Source organism: Sus scrofa, chromosome 7 (genome assembly GCF_054392235.1).
Source record: "Sus scrofa isolate SSC_HxYL_T2T_F1_AM1 chromosome 7, Sscrofa_HxYL_maternal_Yorkshire_Landrace_v2.0, whole genome shotgun sequence".
Lineage (NCBI taxonomy): Eukaryota > Metazoa > Chordata > Mammalia > Artiodactyla > Suidae > Sus > Sus scrofa.
In genome coordinates, this window is record NC_139389.1 from 97,929,677 (window position 1) to 97,957,576 (window position 27,900).

The following is a 27,900-nucleotide window of genomic DNA, read 5'->3' on the forward strand; positions in this document are numbered from 1 at the left end:
CGCCACTAACTGTACTCTCGGTGACAGAGGAAGAAAGGCGGGCCCCTGCTCTAGAGACCTTCCCAGGTTCTGGCGCAAGTTACTCAGTGGAAGGAACAAGAACGCACCGTGTCTGAGCCCCCAAATCACAATGAAGACACGTGCTGTGTGACTGGCCTGCGGGGGCGACCCTAAAGTGGCCTTTCTGCATAAACTCAGTCACAGAGCAGTCAACCAGGGTCCTTAGAGATGGCCTGGCTCATTTCACAGACGGAGACACAGAGAACCCAAAGATGAAGTAACATGTCCCCAGGTGTCACAACTGAAGAATCAGGACCAGAAGGGAGGTCACATTCTGCCTAAGACCCTCGGCTCTGCCTCAGCACCCCTCACTTTCACCTCCAGTGGCAGGTGAGCATCATTCCTCAGGAAGAGTGCTCTGGGCCACCAATCATTTCTGTAAATGCTAATGCTGGAGGAAAATGGTTCTGAGACAGGTGACACTTAGCTTCAAATGACTCAATCTCTGACATGTACTTTTTTTAAAAGGCTAGAAACAGAGTGGTGATGGCTCCGCCTTCATCTGTTCTGGAGTTGAAATTACTGAGCCAGGCACTCGGAGGGCCCCACACTCTTGTCTGAATGCCTTCCATCTGCACTGCATCACTGCCAAACGGGAGGACTTGGCCTTCTCTGAACTGCTTCCTCTGCAAGCTGTGAGCCTCCCCAAACACAGGGCCCTCTCTCCTTCCTGCTCACCCTCCTGGGGAAGGAGAATCAGGGCTTGTCTGTTGCTCCCTCTTCCACTCCATCCATAAGCTCCCACTCCTCCAGGTCCAGTTGGGCCTTGGCAGCTCAGGGCGGCGGTGCCAAAGCTCACCTCCGGGCCCCCACCTGGGGAGAGGCCATCCTTTTACCAGCTCTTAGCTCCCCAGGGCTGAGCTTCACCCTCTTCATCCAGGCTTGCTTTTTCCCTCTGATCCTGGGTATCTCATGCACCCTCTGCCCCAAACATATAGATTTGAAAAACTGACTTTAAAAGACATACAGCTATACTTAAAACAGTGATAAAATTTAACAGAAAACTGACCATCATACCTACTTTGAAGTCTATAGTTCAGAAGGGTTAATATATTTACATTGTGCGTGATCAGCCTCCCAAGCTCTTTACTAAGATATCTTCTAAATATTCACAAAGAATGGAAAATTTCAAATATGAAAGTAGAGAGCCCAGACTACAATAATGAAGGTCCAGGTTACCCATCACTAGCCCCAACCTTCCTCCTGATACTCGTGGTCTACTTTCCATGTATATTCCATCTACTTATCCTACTATCTGTTACCTTAAAGCAAACCCCAGACCTCATTTTGTCCATAACAATGCCAGGATCTATCTTTAAAAGACAAAGACATCTAGGTCTTTAATCCATTTTGAGTTTAGATGGATTAAAGACCTAGATATAAGACCAGATACTATAAAACTCTTAGAGGAAAACATAGGCCAAACACTCTCCAACATAAATGATAGCAACACCTTCTCAGATCCACCTCTTAAGAGTAATGACAGTACAAACAAAAATAAACACATGGGACCTAATTAAACTTAAAAGTTTCTGCACAGCAAAGGAAACCATAAACAAAATGAAAAGACAACCCACAGAATGGGACAAAATATTTGCAAATGAATCGACTGACAAGAGATTGATCTCCAAAACTTATGAACACCTCCTACCACTCAATACCAAAAAAAAAAAAACAAAAAACAAAAAAAACAACCCCATCAAAAAATGGGCAGAAGATCTAAACAGACAATTCTCCAAAGAAGACATACGGATGGCCAAAAAACACATGAAAAGATGTTCAACATCACTCATTACTAGAGAAATGCAAATCAAAACTACTATGAGGCGTTCCCGTCGTGGCGTAGTGGTTAACGAATCTTACTAGGAACCATGAGGTTGCAGGTTCGATCCCTGGTCTTGCTCAGTGGGTTAAAGATCCAGTGTTGCCGTGAGCTGTGGTGAAAGTCAAAGACATGGCTCAGATCCCACCTTGCTGTGGTTCTGGCGTAGGCCGGTAGCTACAGCTCCGATTAGACCCCTAGCCTTGGAATCTTCATATGCCACGGGTGCAGCCCTAGAAAAGGCGAAAAGACAAAAAAAACCCCAATGAAACAAAACACTATGAGGTACCACCTTACACCTGCCAGAATGGCCATCATCAAAAAGTCTACAAACAAGAAGTGCTGGAGAGGGTGTGGAGAAAAAGGAACCCTAGTACACTGTTGGTAGGATTGTAAATTGGTGCAACCACTGTGGAAAACAGTATGGAGATGCCTCAGAAAACTAAAATTAAAACTACCATTTGATCCAGCAATCCCACTCCTGGACATCTATCCAGAGAAAACCACGACTCGCAAAGACACATGTACTCCAATGTTCATTGCAGCACTCTTTGCAATAGCCAAGACATGGAAACAACCTAAATGTCCATTGACAGAGGAGTGGATCAAGAAGATGTGGTACATATGCACAATGGAATATTACTCAGCCATTAAAAGGAACGAAATACTGGCATTTTTAGCAGCATGGATGGACCTAGAAATTATCATGCTAAGTGAAGTTAGACAATGAGACACCAACATCAAATGCTATCACTTACATGTGGAATCTGAACAAAGGACACAATAAATTTCTTTGCAGAACAGATACTGACTCACAGACTTTGAAAAACGTATGGTTTCCAAAGGAGACAGGTTGGAGGTAGGGGGGATGTGCTGGAGATGTAGAATGGAAATCCTATAAAATTGGATTGTGATGATCATTGTACAACTATAAATGTAATAAATTCATTGAGGAATAAAAAAAATAAAATTAAAAAAAAGACAAAGACAAAACCACAATGTTCTTATCAGACCCCCAGCCATTCACCTAACTACAGAAGGCTGTTTAACTTTCAAAGCCTGAACTCATTTATCTCCCAAACAAGGCTTTGAGGTGCCATCAAGACCCATTGTGAAGACTGGAAAACAGATGCTCGGAGGATGAGTGATTCCTCAGAACACCGACACTGAGACTGGAGACTTTGTGTCAGAGGCTCCTGTTCTGTCCACTCTCCCTTCCTCTGTTCGGGGGGACAATCTGCTTAGAGAAGCCAGTTCTGAATGAGCCCAAAGCCCTCGCAATGGAAGAAAATCCTCACCATGCTCTGACCTTCCCAGATCCTCACTTGGGTTGCCTCCCAGTTTGGCCCCTTTCAACACTTCTGCTTTCTTTTCCTGTTATAAAAGTACAAAAGTGACTGGAGTAAATCATCTTAAGTAGTTTACATGTTATTTTTAGTCTTTGAGGGCAGAGGCAAGAAAGGAACTGGGAAAGTGGATTTATGTCACCTGGGTGGGTTCTGAGCCACCACCGTCAGGGAGGCCTTTCCCCAATGAGTCACCAGGTGACTCATTTATAATTCTGCCTGGAGGAGCTCTGTCGAGGACTGAAAGCCACCTCCCAGCTCTGGTCCGGGTTCCCTCCGTCCTTGGGGACCCTTGATGGGGGTGGAATGTGACGGAGTTGGAACAGAGTGTCAGAAGCACACTGGGTTCCATGAGTTGGGTTTCTGTCAGCTGGAGGGCTGCTTCCCTTGTGCAGCACACACAAAGACCGCTTTCTTTCTTGGATGTTTGCACCCAGCCTGAGTCCTTGCAGAAGTATTGCAATGCATGAGGACAAAAAGGACAACCTTCTACTGAGAACCGTCAGATCTAGGCCCCTGTGTGCAGAGCATTTGGTCTAATTCTCATAACTGCCACCTCAGTGCACTGACATGTTTTTGCTTGCATATCTGGGTTGATCTACCTAGACCAGGTTCTCAACCATGGCACTACTTAGAGGGTGAGTCATTCTTGGTTGTGGAGGGCCGTCCTGTGCATTGGACCATCCTGAGCCCCACCCTCTGGTGTCTTCCTATGAGATGCCCTGTCTTAACCACCAAAAATGTCTCAAGCTATGGCTGATGTGCTCTGGGGGCAACGTTGCCCAGATTGAGAACTATCAATTTAAAGCATGGACTTCTTTTTTAACCATACCATAAAAATCATGGCTAATATTTATTGGGTACTCACTACATAATTAGTATTGGATATACAAATTAGAGCCAGGAAGGCAGTTCCCATTGTGACTCCGTGGGTTAAGAATCTGACTAGTATCCATGAGGATGCAGGTTCGATTCCTGGCCTCACTTAGTGAGTTAAGGATCCAGCATTGCTACCAGCTGCGGTGTAGGTCGCAGAAGTGGCTCAGATCCCACATTGCTGTGGCTGTGGCAGTGGCTGGAAGCTGCAGCTCCAATTCAACCCCTAGCCTGGGAACTTCCATATGCCACTGGTGTGGCCCTAAAAAAAAAAAAAAAAAATTAGAGCATGGGCTTCTGAGGGCAAGAGTCTCTGTCTTATTCCCCTTTACCTCCCAAGAGCCCCGCACAATGCCCAGCACAGAGTAGGAATCTCCAAATATTTGTGGATCTCTGAGAATCACCCTGTGAAAATGGACATGTGACCAAGCATGTTAGACATGGGGCAAGGGAGGCCCAGAGAGGTTCTGGATTTCCTGGGTCACGTGACTAGGGAGGGACCAGGTGAGTAACTCCGCAGCTGCACTGCTTCCAAATGCTGCGATAAGGGGAGGGAGCGAGCAGGTAGCTTGAAAGAGGATCCTTCTGCGTTCAACGTTCAAGCTCTGGCCACCACAGAAGCGAGTCTGTTAACGCCATTTGGACAGAACATTCCAAGTGCCTGCAGCTGTTAATTAATGAGGAGTGTGTCTTGAGACATTTCTGGTGTAGAGCCTCTGTGCTGACTGGGATCAAAGGACCGGAGCCACGTGGCCCCACCGAGCATGAGAAAAGCAGCCTTCTTTTTTTTTTTTTTTTTTTTAAATCTTTCTAGTAGCTTAAACCTGAATAAGTGATACTGATCTGAATCAGGTTTGCAATAGGTCAGAGGAAGCTTGGCGCCCAGTGCAGTGGGGCTGTGAATGAATTTAGTTAGAGACTTGAAGTGCTATCTTAATTAGGTTTGGAGCCTGCTTTCCTTTCTGAAGAGGAAAGTAGAACAGAGTAAACCATCTGATTCATATTTAAACGTGGGAGCCAGGTCGGGGTGGGGGCTGGACTCATGTGTTCGGGAAGCTCGTGAGCGATTCGCTGAGCAGAAGAGTCTAATTTCTAACTCCATCGCTGCCTGGGCGACTGTGATGTTTGCCTTTAAAAGCATGCTAATGAGGGAGAAAACAAATTACTTTTTTTTTCTTTTTGTTATTATTATTTTTTAATAGTTATTTCCCCAATACAATTTTTTTTCTACTGCACAACCTGGTGACCCAGTTACACATATATGTACACGTTCTTTTTTCTCACATTATCAAGCTCCATCATAAGTGACTAGACATAGTTTCCAGGGCTCCACAGCAGGATCTCATTGCCAATCCATTCCAAAGGCAATAGTTTGTATCTATTAACCCCAAGCTCCCCAACCACCCCACTCCCTCCTCCTTGGCAACCACAAGTCTATCCATGATTTTCTTTTCTGTGGAAAGGTTCATTTGTGCCTTATATTAGATTCCAGATATAAGTGATATCATATGGTATTTGTCTTGAATCTCTACCCTGGAGCTCAGGCAGGCCTGCACCCCACTCTCACTCCCCGTCCCCAATGTCCCCTGGGCTGCTGTCCTTAAGAGGTAGCCTGAGCCAGATGTTTCTAATTCCAAGTGGTCAAGTGGCTGCAAAGGAGAATAGTCTGCACCAATCCTGGTTTCAGTCCCAAAAGATGCACGTGGTCCTCGTGCAGTCTTGCAATGCTTAATGACTCTTATTTAATGATTCAGTTGTTGACATGTGACACCAGGTTAATAATGCCTTAACCACGATAGGCTTGTAGGTTTTACTACTGCCAACGTGTGAGAAGTCCCTTGTATCTGAGGAAGGGTTCTAGTGTCACCATATGACATCCTCCATCAGCTTACTATCCTGTAAGAATTCCCTCACTCCTTCATCAGGGGTGCAGGACATGTGGCCTGGGACATGGAAGGTGGCCCTGAGGTGCTCTGGAGGAAGGTGAGGGGACACCATTCCAGGCTACAGAAACCACATGGGAAGTGGAGGGTGGTCTGGAGCAGAGGGCTGCAAAAGCAGATCTGGGCTGGATCATGGGACACCCAGAATGCCAGACTCACAGCTGTGGTCACCAGCAAACAGCTGTGGGAGGACAGAAAGGTTTCCAGGAAGAAGAGCCACACTGTGGGAAGATGACCCTGACAGCTCTTTGGTGTGGGTAGGGAGGACTGAAAAAGAGAAAGAGGAGTTCTCATCGTGGCGCAGCAGAAATGAATCCGACTAGGAACCATGAGATTGCGGGTTTGATCCCTGGCCTTGATCAGTGGGTTAAGGATCTGGCGTTGCTGTGAGCTGTGGTGTAGGTTGCAGACATGGCTTAGATCCCACACTGCTGTCTGTGGCTGTGGTGTAGGCCGGCAGCTGTAGCTCCAATTTGACCCCTAGCCTGGGAACCTCCATATGCCACAGGTGAAGCCCTAAAAAGCAAAGAAAAAAAAAAAAAAAAAAAGAGAAAAATTAAGATGCATACATGGTGCCTGGCAGATGCAGTGGTCCCCACTAGCTGATGAGAATCCCAATAGGAGGATCCTTTTAACCACGCCTTTCTCCCCACAGCTAGCATAATGTCTACCATTTTTTTAAGCTCTCCCAAAAATGTTTGCTGAGTTGACTCAACAGGGCATGTATTTATTGCCATGCTCAATAACCATGTTCTCAAGTTGCTGGTTAAGTTCTTGGTGAAAGAGGCAGACACCCAGGCAGGTAGTGAATCCCTAGGATCACAGAGTCCCCTGTGAACACTTGGTGGCACTGGTGGGGTCGTCTTCTATTTTTTTTTTTTTTTTTAAAGGGCCACACCTGTGGCATATGGCTGTTCCCAGGCTAGGGGTGGAATCGGAGTTAAAGCTGCTGGCCTTCCCACAGCCACAGCCATGCCAGGCCAGAGCCACATCTATGACCCATGCCACAGCTCCTGGCAACACCAGACCCTTAACCCCCTGAGTGAGGCCAGGAATCGAACCCACATCCTTAGAGATACTAGTTAGGTTCATTTCCACTGAGCCACAATGGGAACTCCTGGTGGGGTTTTCTTGTGGTGGCCTCAGAAACCCTCCACAAGCAATTATCTGAAACATGAATAGGCTGGAGCTCCTAAAACATGCAGTGACACTGAAGAGAAGCCTTCCAGAGGGTCAGACTTGACAGCTCAGGAGCTCACGTGTGATGTGGAAATGCTGGCATGGAAGAGCCTTTCTGCGAGAGCCACAGGACGGGATGCGGGTGATGCAGAGGCTGGAGGGGTGGCCTCCCCTTACTGAGGGCTTAGGTTGCTCTGCTCTCCCACGGTGAAGCACCTGTGGAAGGAATCTTGATATGGAAGGAAAAGCTCCCTTTTCTCAACCCTGATCCCCCACAGGTGTTTCCCTACAATGTACCCTCCCACCATTGCCCCACGAAGCACGAAGACAGTAGCATCTGTACGGCTCCTGGGAAATGGACAGGGTTGCTCTCTCCTGTAGTGACCAGCCCCAGGCTCAGGGCCCCCCAGGCCCTGCCCAGCTAACCCCAGGGGCATCACATCTTGCCACACCTATTACCCTTGCCTGGGGTTGGGCAGGCTTTTCCCTGGACAGAAGTATCCAAGAACCACAGTGTTTCAAGGAGCTTGAAGATACTCCAGCTCAGCATCCGCCCAACTTGTCTTTTCTCTCTTTTTGCAGTGAAACCCTTTCTTTGATCTAAACCAGATGAACAAAAGGATGCTCTGATTGAAGGTGGGTGACCCCCTCTTCCTGGCTCCTCCTTGGCTCCAGAGACACCTTGGTGAACCCCCAGGCTCCCTGGAATGTAATTTCGAATTCAAGGCTCTAATCTAGTCCAACCTTTCTATTTTACAAAAAGAGCAGCCATGAGACACAGGGTGTGAGTGTCCCCACAGGGTCCATGCTTGCTAGGACTCCATGGCATTTCCTAATATGATGCTGGAACCAGCAGCCTGGCACCCCTTCTAAGCTGCCTTCTTACTACTCTTCCCTAAGAGGCTGGGGAAGCTTCTAGCCTTCTAAGGCGGAGCTTCTTCATGTTAAACTTTCCAGTCACGGGTGCAACAGGACCAGCCCATAACTTTTTATCTGCTTTTAAACAGAAATAGCAGGGAGGTTGTAAATGTTTTAATATTAGATTGTGGTGATGGTTGGACAACTTTGTAAACCCTGCACGTAAACCGAGTAAATTTTACGGGATATAAATTATACCTCAATAACACTGTTGGATAAAATAAAAGAAAGACATAACGAGGTTTTTAAAAAGAGCTATAAAGGAGTTTGAGCACACAGACCTTCCTTAATTACCGCAGGAAGCAGGGGCTACATGGGAAAGGCTGGCCACATATTTACGGCAACTCAGCTGAATGATCCAGCTCACTCCCTTTTTCTCCTTTGCCGGAAAAACTGAAATTGGGACTCCAATTCATCCAACTGACTTTTAAGCTCTGGTGGGGGGGCGTGGCGGGTGGGGGATGTCAGAGACTCCAAAGCAGAGTTTTGCATAAGGTGGGGCTCATCCATGGGGATCAGTGCCTGAAGGCCCAGTGGGTTAGGAGACTGCCCAAGGCAGGACCCACGGCTTGAACGGCTGCAAGGTCAGCCTGATGAAGAGGTCAACTTGCCCCTGAGCACCAGTAAGCTCAGAGTAAACACATCCCTAAGACTCACCCATTTCCCTGATAAAATTTACAAAACCCAATGAAATTAAATTTAGTACTTACTCCATAAAATTGCCCTAAGGGTTAAACAAGGTAATCTATGGGAAATGCAAAAACTTAGAACAACGTCTGGCTGGCTGATTTAAAAAAAATATATATACTACTTAAAAGAACAAGTCTAGGCAGAGCCTCCAACTAATGGAATCATATGATTTCATTGAGTCTTCACAATAATCCTGTGCAATGACTTTTACTGTCCCCATTTTGCAGACAGGAAAAGAGAGGTTCCCAGAAATTAAAACAATGGTCCAAAGTCATCCAGTGGATGGGCAGCAGAGCTAGGATTTGAACCCTGGCCTGCCCTTGACGCAGTCGTGGCTCCACTATCCCATTATGACAAGGACCCCACCCTTCTAGGGTTTGGACTGAAATGAATTTAACGGACTACACACATGAGGGGGTGCTGATCAGTATCTGTCCCATCAGCAAAATACCCCCTCTTTGCTGAGGTCCACGTTCCCAGTTGTCAAACCTCAAAACAGGCCTCAGTGAAACATCACAGCCCTCGAGGTTCCCAAATGGTTAAACTGCCCTTCAGCTTGGTGCTCAGTACTTAAAAGCAGAACCTGAACTAGCCCTCAGGGGCTATTTTTAGCTTCCCGTTTTTTTTTGTTGTCCTTTTTGGGTGATCTGATAGCATAGGCTGAGCTAACATTTCCTGTTCTGGTGTTTTCTTCTCACCAACTCCCACCTTGAGAAATGCTGAGACTCCAAAGGGCTGGCCCAGTTATAGAGCCGCAGCTCCTGACTTAAGGAAAACGACCTGCAGGAGGCTGGCAGGGAGGCTCTGACCTAGGCACCCTCCCAGGGCTGCCTGGGGTGGGACACGGGTTGGATGGGAGCCAATGGCTTCCAGGCACACCCATTTCCAAGGAAAGCCTTAATGAGCCTCTGGCAGAGGGACAGCAAAGAGAATACCAGTCAGTGGCCACGCTCCAAGCCATGGGCATGCCACATGAGCAGGAGCCTGAGAGAGTGGCCTGGCTTGTCAGAAACTGCCTCGGGGCTGTGGCTCTGGATCTCACCACTCACTTGTAACTCCCCTAATAGCTTGCTGGAATCTAAGAGTCCACAATTAGAAATGCACTCCTTGGGCCAACTGGTCGCCTGGTTGCCAAGCCCTGCCCTTTCCAAGTTTCTTCTGGTGCTGCCAGCAGAGTTGCATTCTCCGAGACACAGGTGTGACCATGCCAACCCCTTTCAAAACTCATCAGGAGACCTTTATTGCCTTCTTGTGAAGTTCACACATTCTGGCACAATTTACAGGAACTCCAGCCCCTTCCCAGAGTTCCCTTCCCTATGTGCCATTCTCCAGGTTGCTGAGTCCCTGCACTTCTCAGCAAGCCTGATATGACTTGGACAGGGTCTAGCTGCTCCCTGAGCCACCCCTATAAAATCCATAGGGAACTCAAATGTCACCTCCCTCTTAAAGCTGCCCCCACCCACCCCACTGAGCTCTCCGAATCTTATTCCTCTGAGCATAATAAATGCTCAACCCAAGTTTGCTGCATTGAATTAACTCAAGGCATCTGCCCTCAATTAAAATATGCAAATTCATCTGGAAAAGGAAGCATTCCTTAGTCACTGGCGCTTCTGTGCCAAAGTGCTGGCTGGGTGCTTCCCTGAGTGCAGAATCTGATGGCAGAAGGATGACTGAGGGCCAGATGCAGGGAGAAAGGAGAAGGGCACGAAGCTAACCCTGGGAAGTCCTTGACCCCTGCCTGGGACTGATGAGGGAGAGCCGTGGGGGCAGACAGCTGGAGTCTGTGGCCTCTCTTTTCTCCCACTCCCCAAATCCAACTGAGAGTGTGTTTCCAAATCTTATTTGTCAAAATAGTATAATGGAATGTTACTAAACCATACAAGTCTAGCTAAAAAAAAAAAATCTCTAAACGACAGAAGTTTGTCTTCTGTTATTTTGTTCCTGTTGTGCTTCTGCTGAAACTGGATCAAGAAGCTCACAGTCTGATGGGAGATACTGGGGTGGGGGGGTTAATGGATCCTTTTGGAACAGACTGTGACCTGCTGCAGTAGGAAGTGAGAGTTTCTAAGTAATGGTAACCGCCTGCTGTAGTCAAAGTAGTTTCCTTCTGTCTCATTTATGGATGGAGAACCTGAGGCCCTGACAATGGGTGATTTGCCCAAGATCTCTGTCGCCTCCAACGTGCTCACGAGTTTGACCACAGGACATTAGGGCCGGTGGAGCTTGGTGCTGGTCATATACCGGGTGGCACCAGATACAGGGGGCTTGGGATCCTTTCCCCATCTTGAGAGAACTTCAACTTCAGCTTGGGGCTGATGCAAGTGACATTCAGGATGACTTTGTATCAAAAAAAAAAAAAAAAAAAAAGTGTTCACATAGAGAAAGGAAGGGGACTGACTCTGGAATTCCTCTGACTCCTGGGGCTGAATGCAGCCAAAGGCTGATGTCAACTAGTGTCATCTCCTCCGTGGTGTCCAAGCAGGCTGCCACCTGCAGGCACACAGACAACACATGTGCAGCTCTCTGGCCACACAGAGACCTCAGAAGCAGCTGAACAGGACAGCTCCTGGGGGCACTAGAAGGATTCGTACCCAACAATCCCCTCCAAACAACCTATTAAGAGCTAACCCTTATTATCAAGTGCTTACCCAGTGATAAGCGCTTTTATCTTATTTAAGATACTAACTAAATGGTCAACCTAAGATAGGTTGTTCTCATTCACATTTTACAGGGAAGAAGCTGAACATCAGAGATGCTAAGTCACTTACTGACGGTCACACAGCAACTCACGGTGGAGTCAATTTGTGAACCCAGAAAGGGCGAACTTCAAAGTCAGCTCCTTTCACTGCAGTACCACACAAGAAGCAAGAAACTCAGCTTTACATCTTCATACTCAGCTCGGAGCCTGGATCCCAGCTATGTGCTCAGGAGATATTTATGAATGAGTGAGCAAACGAGCTCATGTTTGTAAGTTACAGGTAAGCATTACCCAGAATTCTTAGGGAGCTGGTAGCCCCGGGGGGTGCCCTGAATGTGGTCAGTCACCCCTTCCTCCTTCCTCTGAGTAAATGCCCTTCTAGTGCCCAGAAGGAAGGAACGAGGAAGAACTGTCAGCGCCCTGGGGCCCAGCCTCCTTGCTTATGGTTCCTGTGGGGTTTCTCTGCTCTTACCCTCTGGCTGCCCTTTGCATGGAGGAGCAAGGCTGCCTGATGGAAGCATATCACAGGAAAAGGTCATGCAGACAGGGATCCCTTCCTTTTTTCTGCAATCTGCAGTGGAATGCAAATAAGCCCTGATCCGCTTGACAAAAACAGCAAGGAGGAGGGACCCTTGAGAAACAGGAGGGGGTGGTGACAGTCTTCAGTGTCACACACAAGCCTCCTCTGGCCACAAGGGCCATGTGACAGGTCCTACCAGACTGGGCTCTGGGGAGCCACAGACGCTGTCCATTTGGTACCCCAGCTTCAGACTGGCTCTGCTCCTCAACAATGCCAGGGAAGGTCAACCACCATGGTTTCCATGGGCCAAGGGTGCACCTCCAGGGACTCCTGGGGCAAGAGCAGTGGGCTCGGGGGACTTGCTGCTCTTGACCTTGCCCCCTCCTCTGGTGGTAGGGAGAGGACCGGGGGCCACACCATCCCACCCAGCCTGGGACACGAAGCTTTTCTTCCCAGGTGAGGCCAGCCACTGGAGGATGTACAGGCAGCCCTCCTGGACCACATCTAATGGGGGCACAGCTTAGTGTAGGCTGGAGCTGAAGGTGCAGAACATGGACTTTGGTCCCTATGCTGCCATTCTTTTCCCCTAGTGGTGCCTCCGCTTGATTGAACAGCTTTCCAAAATGAAAACACCCCCTCCCTACTCCACTGTCCAGATGATAATGATGAATCAGATTATTAAAATTATGCAAAGCCCTCTGAGGCCCTCAGGATTCTGGAAAGAACCAGTATCAGAGATTGCTGTGATAATCCTGGGGGAATAAAGCCCTCTCTTTAGCGGTACAACCTGAAATTCTACTATTATTTTAGATACTGATCATTTCACTTAAGATGTCAACAAGTGTCTCCAGAGATCCCCCCCCCAAAAAAATAAGATGCCTTTTCAGGCCCTCAAATACCAGTTTCCAGCAGGATGACCTCAGTAAGTGTCCCCAACTGCCAGGGGACCCCTCACTCACAGCGGGAGGTTCTCATGCCAAGGGCCTGCTTCTAAGGGACTAGGGGTTCCCTCACACTCATTAAGGATTTTTGTCACCTTAAAAACTTTCTGGGACAGAATGTGATATAAGTTGTGTGTGTGTGTATGTGTGTGTGTGTGTGTGTGTGTGTGTGTGTGTCTGTCTGTCTGTCTGCCTTGTGCAGGTATCTGAAAGGCTCAGAGTTGGGTAATGGCTCGGGTTTTCCTCCTGGTTGAATTTCCTCAATGTTCAGGGTTTGCTCGTCACTATATTTTGGCAGTGCCTCCAGGAAGGGCCTGCGCAGTGCATGGAGGCAGCAGAGAGCATCATCCCTGGGGCGGGCCGGTATGTTGGGCACAGTCTGTCAGTGCCTCATTGGACAGCAGCAGGAAGGCAGCTGCTGCGGGTTTGCCCAGAGCCTCTGCATCACCTTGCAGCCAGATCTTGTGGCTCAAAAGGGGAACCCCTTCTGGGAAGGGTGGGCCCATGCTCTTGGGACCAAGCCATAGGGGCATCTGAAGGGGTGACATGGGTGCCTGGAAGCCAGCCTTGCCAGGTCCCTCCTTCTCTCCAGTGCGCTGCCTACCCCTCAGTGTTCCCACAGCCCAGAAGCCCCTATAGCCCCATCTCCACCAAGATGGCCAGTAGTGTGTGCACACCCCCTACCTCTTAGGTTTCTTGGGATCTGCCCAGCAGTTCCACCAGCCCTTGGGTTTTAGAGATTGTATAGCTAATCACTCACTGCAGGCAAACACCTCCGCAGTGATTCAATGAACAAACCCCAGGGAAGTCTCAGAATTTCAGGACTCTCTGGGGGCAGTTATTCATAACCAAAAGTTTGATTCAAATATGAGTCAGGGAGAGAAGGCTTCTGCCATGATTTTTCTTCCTCTTTAATCCCTGGGATGCAGCGCAGCTGAGTCCTCGCTACCATCCAGGTCTATGATCATTTCTGCCTGCTCTCAGCCCGGTGTGCAGCAGCTTGATGTGGGATCTCAGTTCCCAGATCAGAAATAGAACCTGGGCTGCAGCAGGGAATGGGCTGAATCCTAACTACTAGGCCAACAGGGAACTCACTCCCTGCAGCCCTGTAATTCAGACAGGGCTAAGGAATAGGCCTGAGCCAAGTGACCTTCAAACACTCCTGGACCCAAGCAAGGGGGAGTCCCTAGAAGAACAAGACTAACTTATTAGGCACCTACTATACGCCAGACCCAGTGCAAAGGAGAAGGGAAATGGTTATTAATTCAAAACCTGAACTGTACTTAACATGGGTAAGGCACATCCTTAGGTCCCATGGATACCAAAACGCAGATACCAGTGCCTGCAAGAGCTCAGATACAACACGCTAATAAGCATATATCAGAGGCTTTTCTCGACACAGTCTGAGCTGTGTTAGGGCTGCAGAGCGCTCAATGCTAGTTTGATGCAGTAACAGGGTCTGCCATGCTCACAGAGGCCACTCTATCTATACACTCCCTCCACTCCATCCATTGAGGTTCTGGTTTCTAGATCCAGGGAAGTCAGCCACTAGCCTTACAGTGGAACGTGGAGCCCTGGGCTCCTCATGTGCCATCTGATCAGGGGCACGGAACCCACAGCGGGCATGATACCAGCTGCTGCTCACAGGCTGGATAACAAGTGAAGCGACAAGCTTGCCGACAGGCCAGGCATGTGTCCTGCCAAGCTCTGGGGAGAGGTGCTGGACACAGGTGATGGAGGCGGGGTGGTGAAGGTGACATCTCCCAGGAAGCATGTGTGCTGCCAGGGAAGGGGATGTGTGCCAAGGCGGGGGGAAGGCTTGGGAAATCAGGGGCTCCAGCTCCATGCCTCAGGGTGGAGGGAGGCCTACATCGGCCCTGATACAGGGCACACATCTGCTTCCTCAGGATGGCCAGACACACATTTTGTTTTGCTTTTTTTTTTGCTTTTTTTAGGGCCACACCGGAGGTATATGGAGGTTCCCAGGCTAGGAGTCCAATCAGAGCTACAGCTGCCGGCCTACACCACAGCCACAGCAACATCATATCTGAGCCTCATCTGCTACCTACATACACCACAGCTCACAGCAACACTGTATCCTTAACCCACTGAGCGAAGCCAGGGATTGAACACACAACCTCATGGTTCCTGGCCAGGTTCATTTCCACTGCGCCACTATGGAAACTCCAGTGCAGCTCGCTTGCTTATTTATTTATTTATTTATTTATCTTTTTAGGGCCATACTTGTGGCACATGGAAGTTCCCAGGCTAGGGGTCGAATGGCATCTATAGCTGCCAGCCCACGCCATAGCCGCAGCAATGCCAGAGCTGAGCTGCATCTGTGACCTACACCACACCATCAGGAAAAGTCAGATCCTTAACCTGCTGAGCGAGGATGGGGATCGAACCCATATCCTCATGGAGACTAGTTGTGTTCTTAACCCGCTGAGCCACAACGAGAACTCTCATATGTGCAGCTCTTTTTTAGAAACCTGTTCCAGGACCTTGGCTTCTGGCTTTCTCTTCTGCTGGGGCTCGCTCCCTGAGAAGGAAGTTGGTTTACTTGGTAAGCAAGGTTGGGACAGAAAGCACTCATTCCCTTTTCACCTACACCACAACCTTCCATGGCTTCCTGAACTGCTGATAAACCATGACAGAATGCTGATATAAAGGGCTGAACAGTGGCCCCCAAATATATATGATCAAATCCCAACCCCAGTACCAGTAACCTTGACCACATTTGAACTTATTTGCAAACAGGGTCAGTGCCAATTTAATGAAATTACAAATCTCACAATGAGATCATTCAGGATTTAGGGAGGGCCCCAAATCCAATAACAGGTGTCTTTACAAGAGAAAGGAGAGGGAGACACAGACCCTGAAGGCAAGGCCACATGAAGATGGAGACAGAGGATGGAGTTATGTTTCTACACACCAAATAATGCCAAGGATTGCCAGAACCACCAGGAGCCAGGAAGGAGGCATGGAATAGATTCTCCCTCAGAGCCTCTAGAAGGAATCGACCTGCTGACACCTTAACCTTAGTCTTCTGGTCCTCAGAGCTATGGGAGAAAGCACTTCTGTGGTTTTACACCACCAAATGCATGCTACTCTGTCACAGCGGCCCCAGGAAACTCAGAGACTCAGGACTCTGCTGCCATGTGTCTCTGATGGGGCCTGTGATGTGGGCTCAAGTTAACTGCCTCCCAGAGAACAAGCATCCTTAAGTGGATGGAAGGATGGTCCATGTTTGCCAGTTCTCCTCTTCCACGATCTGCCAGATGGGTCACCCAAGGGGGGTGGGTAGCCACACTCAGAAGGGCATCCCGTATCCTGCCTTCAAGGTTATCTGAGCACCACCCCCTACAGGGAAAGGACTGAGGGTGTGCGTTAAGGTTGACCTCAGCCTTCTGGCTGATTTTAACTCATTGAGTAAAAGGAGAAAAACTCAAGGAATGAGTCCTGCTTATTCTTTAACTCTATAGCCAGGTTAGAGCTCCTGGACCTCTTAAGAATAAATAGTAGAAAGGGCAGGATTTGATCTCAGTTTCCCAGTCTGCGGAATAATACTCCCACTTCCCAGGGACAAAGAGAAGCTTCATAGATCAGAATGTGTGTGTGTGTGTGTGTGTGTGTGTGTGTTGCACGTGCACAAGCCTGCTAGTAAGGGAATCCAGCACAGCACTCAAAGCTGGCTGCATTTTAATCAGGGGTGATGATGAGGCTCAAATCCAAGGCCAGCTTGACTCCTTCCCCATCTCTGGGTAAGTCATATCCTTTTTCTGGGACTGAGTTTCCACATCTACAAATCTAGGGATAATACTAGGTACCTTTCAGGGTTCCAATAAACATGAGAGGTGACAAGTAGCATAAAACTTGAACACTGCCTGGCACACGTTAGGCTTACATTTGATGTTAGACATGATTGTTGACCATTATTGGAGCCAGATGGAATCTGAATACTGTCGTTCTCCTGCTATCGCCTGGGGCAAGGAGCCTCTCCTTCTGCAACCCAGGGTCCTCATCTGTCCACTGAGGGATAGGCGCTGACAACTCAAGGACCCATTCAGCCTCTGACAATTAGTAAGATGGCCTAGGAGGTCCGGCAGGAGGCAGGAAAACTCAGCAGGAAGCAAAAAAATGCTCTTGTCAATCAATGTCTGGGTATTGCTTACCTGCTTTCTTCCCTGCTCTTTGAAGATGGGAAGATTCAAGAGTGAGATTTGGGCTGGGCTCTCCATGCCCTGAGTGGGGCCCAAGGAGACCCATCTCTTTGGAACTCGGGTCTGCATGGATGGACTGGTATTTTTTTTTTTTTTTTTTTTTTTGGAGGAGGGGTGCTGCACCTGTGGCATATGGAAGTTTCCAGGCTAGGGGTCAAATCGGAGCTACAGCTGCCGGCCTACACCACAGCCATAGCAACGTAGGATCTGAGTCATGTCTGTAACCTATACCACAGCCACAGCTATGCAGGATCTGAGCCGCGTCTGTGACCTGCACCACAGCTCACAGCAATGCCCAATCCTTAAACCCACTGACTGAGGCCAGGGATCGAATCCACACCCTCATGGATACTAGTCAGGTTTGTAACCCATTGAGCCACAACAGGAACTCCTGGATGGGCTGGAGTTCCAGGAGTTCCTGGAACTCAGGCTTGCTGAGGCTGGCATGGCAGAGGAGCTGGCTGGCCACTCTGACAAATGAGAAGGGCAGCTGCCAGGCAAGCACTGCCCTCTGGAAGGGAACAGGCAGGGAAGATGTTAGATATCTGGGAATGTATTTTCTGGCTGGAAGGGAAAAAGTAGTGTGATATTTGTCTATCCATGATGAAAGAACCAACGAGGTGACATGGTAAAGGAAACCAGAAATATGTCCAGACACAAAAATGGGAAGGGGCTGAGCTTGTTCTTTTCCTTGCAAATCCAAGCACTGGAGTTAATCTGAGGGTCTTGAAGGCCAGGTACCTATAAATGTAGACATCCTCCTGCCAGCAAGACTTTCTTAGGCAGATAACCAAAGGGGTGTCTTCTCATCAATGGGGGAAGTAGGGAAGGTCTGGACAGACCCACTCTGTCCCAGAATCAGTACTAGCATTGGAGGGCAGGTCCACTCTGGATGTGAAGTACCACCACTCAGGAGGAAAATGGTGAGATGAGTCAATAGTTGAAATGCAAACTCTTAGATCAACCTAGGGTTGCTAATGAATGACCTGCTCTGAAGGATGGATGCAGAGTGGCAGGAACTTCTAAGCAAGGGTTGGTGCTGCTATAAGCCCCGAAGTGACTGAGATTCTAAAAAGTAAAGGCTCTAGAAGGGCATTTTTGGAGCAGGAGGAAACAGCAGCAAAGGATGAGTCTTTCAATTTAGAGCAGATGGTTCAGCAAAAAATCATACTCACATAACTATGATTTTGTATATATATTTTTTTCTTTCAAGGGAAATGTTCTTCAAGCCCCAAAGGCTGAACAAATGTGGTTATAAGAGAACCAGAACCCAGAAGTAAAGGAAAAAAAAGGAAAAGACTTCTAAAGATGTTTTCCAATGACTTCCAGACTCCTGGCTTACCCTAGGTACTGGAGGCAGACAAAAGCATATAAGCACACAGAGACTACATGGGAAAAACAGGTAAAAATTAAGAAAATACCACAAAACTGGCACTAGGCAAGTATCCCATTTTTAAAGACTTATAGGCAGATTCTGGAAATGACATCAGTAAAATCATGAAGGGAATTTCACCAATGGTTTATGGGCCTTTAAGGGAAAATGACAATAAATATAGGTAAGGATGGGTTTCCTGAAAATACATCGAAGGTAATGACTTCATTTCCTGTTTTCAAGAGGTCACTAGGTTGAATAAATTAGAGAAAGCCAACAGAGAGGGACTCTTATCTGACAATGTCTTTCCTGGCAGCCATGATTCAAAACGGCGAAATGTGGCCAAGGAGGACCACACGTGGACTCATGCTGCTGGCCCTGTCCTTGCCTTGTCTGCATGGCAGACCTATACATCAAATGGGGGGAGGGCATGCAGTGGAATCCAGGAATCCAGACTGCAGGAGACTGGAAGGCTGCCAGAATGAAGTGGGATCAAGATGAGAATGACCAGGGGAAGAAAGTTCTGCATTACAAAAAAAATAAATAACTACACAAGTACAGAACAGGGAGCTTGAATGTAGGAGATGCTTCAATGAAAACAGACTTCCGAGTCACCTTCAGTGTGGGGATACAGCTGTTAAAGATGGCTGTGAAAGAAGCATTAAGGGTAGTTCCCGTTGTGGCTCAGTGGTTAATGAATCCGATTAGGAACCATGAGGTTGCAGGTTCGAGCCCTGGCCTTGCTCAGTGGGTTAAGGATCTGGCGTTGTCATGAGCTGTGGTGTAGGTCGCAGATGCGGCTCGGATCCCATGTGGCTGTGGCTCTGGCGTAGGCCGGCGGCTAAAGCTCCGATTGGACCCCTAGCCTGGGAACCTCCATATGCTGCGGGAGTGGCCCAAGACAAAGGCAAAAAAAAAAAAAAAAAAGTATTAAGGGATTGGCAAAATGAGTGAAGCAAATCAAAAGGTACTAACTTCCAGTAATAAAATAAATAAGTCCTCGGGATATAATTCCAACGTGGTGACTAGAGTTAGCAATGCTGTATTCTATGTTTGCAAATTGCTAAGAAAGTAGATCTTAAGTTCTCATCACAAGAAAAAAAATTGTAACTATTGTATCCATTGTGTGGTGATGGATGTTAACTAGAATTATTGTGGTGATCATTCTGCAACATATACACAGGTCTAATCACTGCATTGTATACCTGAAACTAATATAGGGTTATATGTCAATTACAGCTCAATAAAATAAGTCTGGGGGGAAAGGCAGGACTTGTGGCAACTCATTTTATCTTTACTACAACTCCACAAGATAGGTACAAAAATACTCCTATTTTAATACAAGTTGAGTTTTGTAGATAGTAGTGCCAAGAAGTAAGGAATTGCTCAACAAACAAACGAACAAAAACTAAACTCAAGTCTCATGTGGATGGGGGTATGTCAGAAGGTCACAGAAGCCACAGAAAGAGCACCCAATGGCTAAAGCTGGAACAATTTTAGCAATCTATCCCAAGATAACTAGCCTTTTAAAAAACCACCACCACCAACAGCTTTTTCTTTTAAAGTCAAGGAAACAGAGGCTCAGAGAGGTTAAGAGGCTGCACCAGTCACTTAGGCTTGACCCCTGCCCAAGGTGAAGGAGAGGATGGTGCTGCACCCAGCTGGGTCTAGGTGCTCTGTCTAAGGAAAATTCTCTCAAAGGCCCCAGGCCAAGTGCACTAAGCTCACTTGGCAGTATGGGGTGAGGAAGGGCAGAGGACATGCACTGTGATACAGGGGACACTGCTTCTGCTCTGAATTCAGGGCCCTGGGATACAGGCACTAGGTGAGCAGAGGCTAGCTTCGCTCACAGTAGCTGTGTCATCTGGTCTGTAAAGTCACACCCTCGTGAGGTCATCACCTGCTCCCAGAACATCTGCCCAAAATAGCCCTGACATCTGGATGTTCCAACAAAGACTCATCGCTGTGGAATTATAGACAGCATCTGACCCTCATCGTGCAGCACTTGTATTTCGGTCTGGCTTGAGCCAGCAGGGGTGGGAGAAAGCCATCGGGAGAAAACGCGTGTCTTCTTGCCAGGCTCATGGCCGTTTCCCTGCACCTTCTCTCAGACCAGCACGAACCCACCCCACAAGGGAACGCTGCATGGTCTTTCAGTTCTAGATGGGTTTAGAAAACAGGATCTTGGCACTCCAAAGCTTTTCCTAGAGTCTCACCTGAAGCTGAAACTCAAGCTCCTGATTTCAATACATTCTCCCTCTCTTGCCAGGCTTGGCTTCCAGTGACTCCTGTCTATTTAAAAAAAAACCTCAGAGTTCCCATTGTGGCGCAGCAGAAACAAATCTGACTAGGAACCATGAGGTTGCAGGTTTGATCCCTGGCCTGGCTCAGCAGGTTAAGGATCCAGCATTGCCGTGAGCCATGGTGTAGGTCGCAGACGTGGCTCAGATCTGGCATTGCTGTGGCTCTGGCGTAGGTTTGGCAGCTACAGCTCTGATTAGACCCCTAGCTTAGGAACCTCCATATGCCATGGGTGTGGCCCTAAAAGGACAAAAGACAAAAAAACAAAAAACAAAACTCAACTTCTCTTTCAAATGTTGACTATTGGGTTCCATTGTGCAAATCCAGGAGGTCTGGTGTGTTGTTCACTGAGTATGCCTACCCCCCTACTGCCCACCGGATGAAGTCAACATGCTCTGGCGTGGGGTTTCTGCCTGCGTCGACTCTCATCCCGCCTTCCTGTGCAGTTGTGTGACAGGCACATGGCCCAAAAGCTGTTTCCTGAAATGACACACTCACTGGCCTCTGTGCCTTTGCTTATGCTATTCCCTTCTATCCACTCTTTTTTTTTTTTTTAATTTTAAATTTAGGGCCGCACTTGTGGCACATGGGGGTCAAATTGGAGCTACAGCTGCCACCTACACCACAACCATGGCAATACCAGATCCAAGCCATATCTGCAACCTACACCACAGCCTGGCAACACTGGATCCTTAACCCACTAATCGGGGCCGGGGATCAAATCCACATCCTCATAGATATTAGTCGGGTTCATTTCCACTGAACAACAACAGGAACTCCCCTATCCACTTCTTGACCTGGCAGGTCACACCTCTGCTTCAAGTGCCAGCTCACATGTCATCCCCACCCCCGCCTCTGTCCCTAAGTGTGATGTGTTTCTTACCTAGTTCTGATGATCTGTATCTTTATCACAGCAAAATAAACAAACAAGGTAATTCCAGAAATGACAAAGAAAACACAACAGGAAAATGTGACAGGGGGGACGTGGGGTGGGAGGCAGGGTGGAAGGGTGGCCAGAGAGTCTGCTCAGAAGAGGTGAGTTTGAGCTGGGGCCTGAGAGATGAGAAGGAGGCAGTTTCTGAAGGCTGAGACCCGCGTGGAAGGAAGAGGGAGTGTGAAAGCCTGAGGTGGGCTTGAAGGATCTCAGGAACAGCAAGAGGGGCTGGGAGGCTGCATCATGACAAGGAGGGACTAGAGACAGAGTGTAAGCACTCAGGTTGGGAAGGAAGGCAGGCCCTCTCACGGTTCAGGGTAAACACTCTGGGTTTATTGTACAGTGAATGGAAAACCATGGGAGCATTTTAAGAACGGACAGGGAATAAAGATGATTCTGGCTGCTGAGTAAGTAATGGATTACAGAATGGATGTAGCTGGTGGTGGTGACGGTGCACTGGACTGACCCAGTGGACAGGGGACAGAGCAAGGTGATGGGCTGAAGAGAAATTGAGAGATGGGGCTGAGAGCACTTATTGATAGATGAAATGTAGGGAATAGAGGCAAGGGATTCTGACCCCTTCCCACAAGACAAGCTTCTAGAGAGCTAAAGCCTACTTTATGAATCTCTGGATGGCACACCATGCTCCCATGGGTGCAGGCTCTGTGCAACTGCACCCTATCTGCAGGATGAGCCTTAGAAAGTGCTCCGCCTGTGCATTATTTCTATTCCCCTTAGAGCTCACAGCACCCTGTGCTGTCATCTTTGCTCTCAGGTCAGTCATCCCTCTGGGCCCCCTGAGACCCCACGTGCAGAAGCCAGGCAGAGCAGGTGGGCCGCGGTGGGTACCCTCTCACTCTACTGGAGGCTGACAACTCATACTGAGAGCGATAGGCATAGCCTCCCAGAAGCAAGAAGCGCTGCTCATGTGCCTGCGAGAGCCGCCTAAGTGTGTTGGTTAGAGGTCAGTTACACTGACCTTCAGTCACCCAGTTATAGGGCAGGGAGAGGACCAGAACCCATGGAGACAGCCTTGATGACACCAAGGGGTTCTGGGCCTCTGGGGCTGGTTGGGTTCCTTCTGAGTTCAAGGGAATTGAACTCAGAGATGCTAATGCCACTGTACATCACCAAGCTGCCACCTAGGCTTCTCCCTCCACCTCCCTCGCTGTACCTGAGACCCTCTGTGACCATTTCCTCCCGGATACCTTCCCGAGTGGCCCCGAATGGCAGTAATCTCTTGGAAATTGGCCACTGCTGCTGTTAATGTCTGGGTTGTCAGACTCCTAACAGCCTTTGGAATTGTCATGGGCTATTAACTAGCTAACTCTTCATTAAGTGTTGGTAAAGATCAATTTCTGGGGGCTGATCTGGCTCTACTTGTTTGCTAAAGACAGATGTGTCTGCTCTCATCTCTTGTGGTTTCACTCAGTAGGACTCGGTGGCCTAGGTGCTGGTCTGTAAAATCCTCCACCTTTGAGGTGTTGGGTAGATTGGCCTCTGTTGTCATGGTGACAGTCCAGCAAGGGCAGCAAAGGGGTGGTGACAAGGGTTCAGGATGTCTGGGAGGCCAGTCACTTCCTCCCCTTGCCTCCCCTGCCCTCAAACCACACAGCTGATTGGACCAAGAACAAATCACTCAGCCTGGCTGAGCCAGTCACCATGCTTCTGGGAATCTGGATTTCCCACAGAGACTGGAGCATTTCAGCCAGGTTGGGAACTTGGCACCGTATTAGAGTCGGGGCGGGGAAGCCACTGTGTGGAAAGAGGTAGGTGTGCGTGCAGTCATGAGCACTGAGAGGAGAGAATGTGAAACTGGCTCTCAACCTTCCAGTTCTATTTCTGTGAGGCCCAGTCAAACCTCACTTCCTGTCTTGAGCTGCCTGTGAAACACCCTATTGTGTCCTTAAAATAAACTCTGCCTATGGGTTTTCTTTTCCTTGCAACTATACTTCTGTAAGATAATTGGCTTCGACATCAGAACAACTTGGATTCAAATCTGGGTCTTGGGACTTACTATGTCATCCAATCCATTCACATGTAACCCCTTCAGGCTCAGTTTCCTCTTCTGTAAAATGGGGCTAATGCCACTTGCCTTATGGGGTTATTGCAAAGATCCAGTCAATGCAGATGAAAGCTTCCTAGCTTCCCAGTAACATCTGTTGACTGGCTCAGTTTTGGTGTATGAAGATATCTGTGATGATCACATCTGCCGGGGTGAGGGTGCTGCTTATGTCTAGTGGGTAGAGGCCAGGAATGCAGCTGAAATCCTGCAATGCACTGGACATCCCCACAGCAAAGGATTATTCAGCCCCAAGTGTCAACAGTTCGAAGGCTGAGAAGCTCTCCCCTGAATCTGGATCACTACCACCAGGGACCCATGGTCACATTTCACACCAGCTACAGCACTTCTTCTTCTTCTTCTTCTTTTTTTGGTCTTTTTGCCATTTTCTTGGGCTGCTCCCATGGCACATGGAGGTTCCCAGGCTAGGGGTCGAATCGGAGCTGTAGCTGCCAGCCTACCCCAGAGCCACAGCCATGTGGGATCCGAGCCATGTCTGCGACCTACACCACAGCTCACGGCAATGCCGGATCCTTAACCCATGAGCAAGACCAGGGATCGAACCCACAATCACATGATTCCTAGTTGGATTCGTTAACCACTGAGCCATGACGGGAACTCCTACAACACTTCTAAAGTGACCCTTTCTGGGACCCCCTGTCTCCCCCACAACTCCTCGTCTATCTCCCTGCTCCCACTGCACCTCCTCTCCCCCAACCCACTCTCCCTTTCTTGAGGGGAATGGAAGTGCCTTGAGCTATGCCCCAGTCAGGACTCCCCTTTCTCTGAGAGAAGCCCATGGAGACGTGATAATGAGAGCCTGGAGGAGAAGGCTTTGTGCCTACTTGCTCTTGTCTTTGGCTTGGAAAGGAGGAGAGAAAGCACCCCTTTGGCTGGTGACACATGGAACCCACCGAGTGTGCCAGTAGCCGACAGGGGAGTGGGTCAGGCCAGGGGGCTGGGCATGACGCAAGCCCTTCTCCTGGCCCCTCCTCTCAGCAGTCTCAGCTCCTGGGATCTATTCTTCTCCCACTAGTTCAGCTGTTCTCCCAAGACCCATCAGACAGTCCAGCTTTACCCGGAAGGTCTCATAATCACCTTGCTGGTTAGATGCACATTTAAGAGCCACAGAGCCAGCAGCACTAGGGAAATGGGGGGGCAGTTTTAGATTTGGGAGTGAAAGGAGAAAATATGATTGTATTCAGACTGGTTTTGGCCATGAGTACTTGGGACACTTCACAAGGATGGGCAGAAGGGAAATGAGTAGACAGGTGGTGGTACTGGGACTAGGGGACTTCTGGGACTTCCCCAGGAGAAGAGGGGGGTGGCAGTCCTATTTCAGAAAGAAAGCAGAGGAGGGGTTCAGGGCAGGGAGGAACAGAGGGAAGCACAGAGCAGGTGTGTGGAGGGTGCAGGTAAGGATGCAGGGACTCGCCTGTCTGCAAGGGTGAGGGAGAAACATCTCACTAGGCAAAGAACTCCATCAGGCTGGCTGCCTGTTCCTGGGTCTGATGGAAGAGCAGCGATGGCAGGAGAAGGTCCAGACATCAGTGAAATGTGCATGTCGGGGGTGGAGGTGGGGGTGGAGTTAGATATTAGAGTTCTTGGGGGGAATTGTGGCAGTTCAAACAGGCCTCAGATTCCACTTAGGGACAGATCAGGAAAGCAGTTCTTGCAGAGAAGAGATGGTCCAAGGCAGGCAAGGTGGCGGATCTAAGCCACATCTGCAACCTATGCCACAGCTTGTGGCAATGCCAGATCCTTAACCCACTGAGCGTGGAAGTCAAGGGCCCCGGGTAAATGGCTGGGGTCCATTGGGGCACACACAGGTGAGCATAGGCACCATAGTTCAGCAAGCACATGATGGTCTTGTGGACCTAATCCCTGTTCTCAAGATCCTCCGTCTGGGCAACGAGGTGAGTTCAGTCTCCACCAGCTGCTCAGATGTGGCCTCTGCTCAACTGCCAGACTTGGGGAGGATTCAGGCATGAGGAGGAGCTGAAACTGTAGCAGGAGGGCCTGAGGTTGAGCAGAAAGGCAAAAGCACTTTGGATTTCAAATGATGTACAGGAGTGAATGATTTGCATCTCGTGGGTTCTGCCGTCTTAAATAGCAGGGCTGATGACATGAGAACCAGTGGCATGACCTGCCCTCTAGCATCTTTTTAATGGCCTAAGATTGTGGCTTTAAAGCGTGGTCCTCAACCAGCTGCAACAGCATCCACCTGGGAACTTGTCAGAAATGCAAACCATCAGGCTCCATCTCAGCCCCAAAGAATCAGAAACTCGGGGAAGGGGGCCAGGCCAGCTGTGTAGGAAGGGGCCTCCAGTTAACTGACAGTCTTGCCTAAAGAAAAGAGATCCAGGCAAACGGGCAATTAAAAGTTGGATTTTAGGAGTTCCCATCCTGGCTCAGTGGTTAATGAACCCAGCTGGTAACCATGAGGTTGCGGATTCGATCCCTGGCCTGGCTCAGTGGGTTGGGGATTGGGCGTTGCTGTGAGCTGTGGTGTAGGTCACAGATGCAGTTCGGATCTGGCATTGCTGTGGCTGTGGCGTAGGCCGGTGGCTACAGCTCTGATTCGACCCCTAGCCTGAGAACGTACATATGCCATGGGTACGGCCCTAAAAAGACAAAAAACAAAAACAAAACAAAAAAAAAAAGAAGTTGGATTTTAATACTGTAGGGGATGAAATTCTTGGCTGGGATCATACTCTTCTTATGGCTCTGTTCCACCTGGAATTCATGAAGGCACCTGCAGCTGAGGAACGGCAGGGCCCAGCACGGACTCTCCAATCTTGATGTGGTACAGTGGCTACAGCCCCTGCTGCATTAGATGAGACAACCTCTTCCACACATCCATGTAGCCACAGACGCTGACACATGAGCACAGGAAAAATAAGTCTACATGATGAAGACAATAACTCTTTAATGATTGGCTTTTATGTAGCTACCATAGGCTATCCAATAGAGCTGACACCCCGACATTGTAGATGCCTGTTAAGCCTCTCAGCTTCTTCATTTATAAGATGAGCAAGTCCCTTCTGGCTCTAATGAGGTCTAAGATTAAGCCTAGAGGTGCACAAAAGACATCTAAGGGCATCTTATAATTCAGCTGGGAAATGGTGGTAAAATCCATGAGGCTGTCCACTGCTTTCCTTAAGTCTTAGCTCGCCTGCAGATGTCCACGGCTATGCACTCTGAACACCATCAGAGGGCAGGGTGATGGGAGTTGGGCATGGGATCAAAGGCTGGGCCTGAACTGGGACCTCATCACCTACTTAGTGGGTGACTTCAGTCAAGTGACATGAGACACTGATGATGTCTGCTTTGCAAGGTAGCTCTGAGGCGTAAGTAAGAAAGGAAAGCACTAAGCAGAGAGGTTGGCACCCAGCAGTAGTTCAATCAATGTCATTTGGCTCTGCATTATTAAAAGAAGCTAAATCATATGATATAGAAAACAAACAGCTAGAGTGAGGAGAAAAGGACATTTGTTATTTACAATATTGGAAGGCTAGAATCCATGACATGCCCTCTGGCAGGAGACGGCTAAATAAATCAACGGCACATCCATATGATGGGCTGTTATATGGCTTTAAAAAATGCTGCTGCAAGATAATTCTCTAGGATGGGAAAATTCCCCTAACAATTACAGAATAAAGAGCAAATGTACCAATAGCACAATGCCAATGATGTAAAAAGAATATATACATACCCTTTTGTATGCATGTGCATTTCATCTTTGAAAGTCATGTGCAAATTATAACCAGAATGTCTGGGTGGTAAAATTATAAGTTTTTTCATCTCTTCTGTATGCTTTTCTGTACTGTATGGATGTATATGTTTATTTATTTATTTACTTTTCTTTTTAGGGCCACACCCACAGCATATGGAAGGTCCCAGGCTAGGGGTCCAATTGGAGCTGCACCTGGTGGTCTATGGCACAGTCACAGCAACACTGGATCTGAGCCACACCTGCAACCTATGCCACAGCTCGTGGCAATGCCAGATCCTT

General features: G+C 48.5%; 1 protein-coding gene and 1 long non-coding RNA gene across 3 annotated transcripts in view; both read right to left on the bottom strand.

Moving 5' to 3' along the window:
- The window catches only part of SLCO3A1 (solute carrier organic anion transporter family member 3A1), a 325,300-nt gene that overhangs the window by 99,529 nt on the left and 197,871 nt on the right, over positions 1 to 27,900 (bottom strand). The window lies entirely within an intron of this gene.
- On the bottom strand, positions 7,800 to 12,506 carry LOC146401795 (uncharacterized). The gene is made up of 2 exons (XR_014811008.1): positions 10,607 to 12,506; positions 7,800 to 10,283 (listed from the first exon to the last, which is right to left on the bottom strand). It is a non-coding gene; the product is annotated as an uncharacterized LOC146401795 (long non-coding RNA).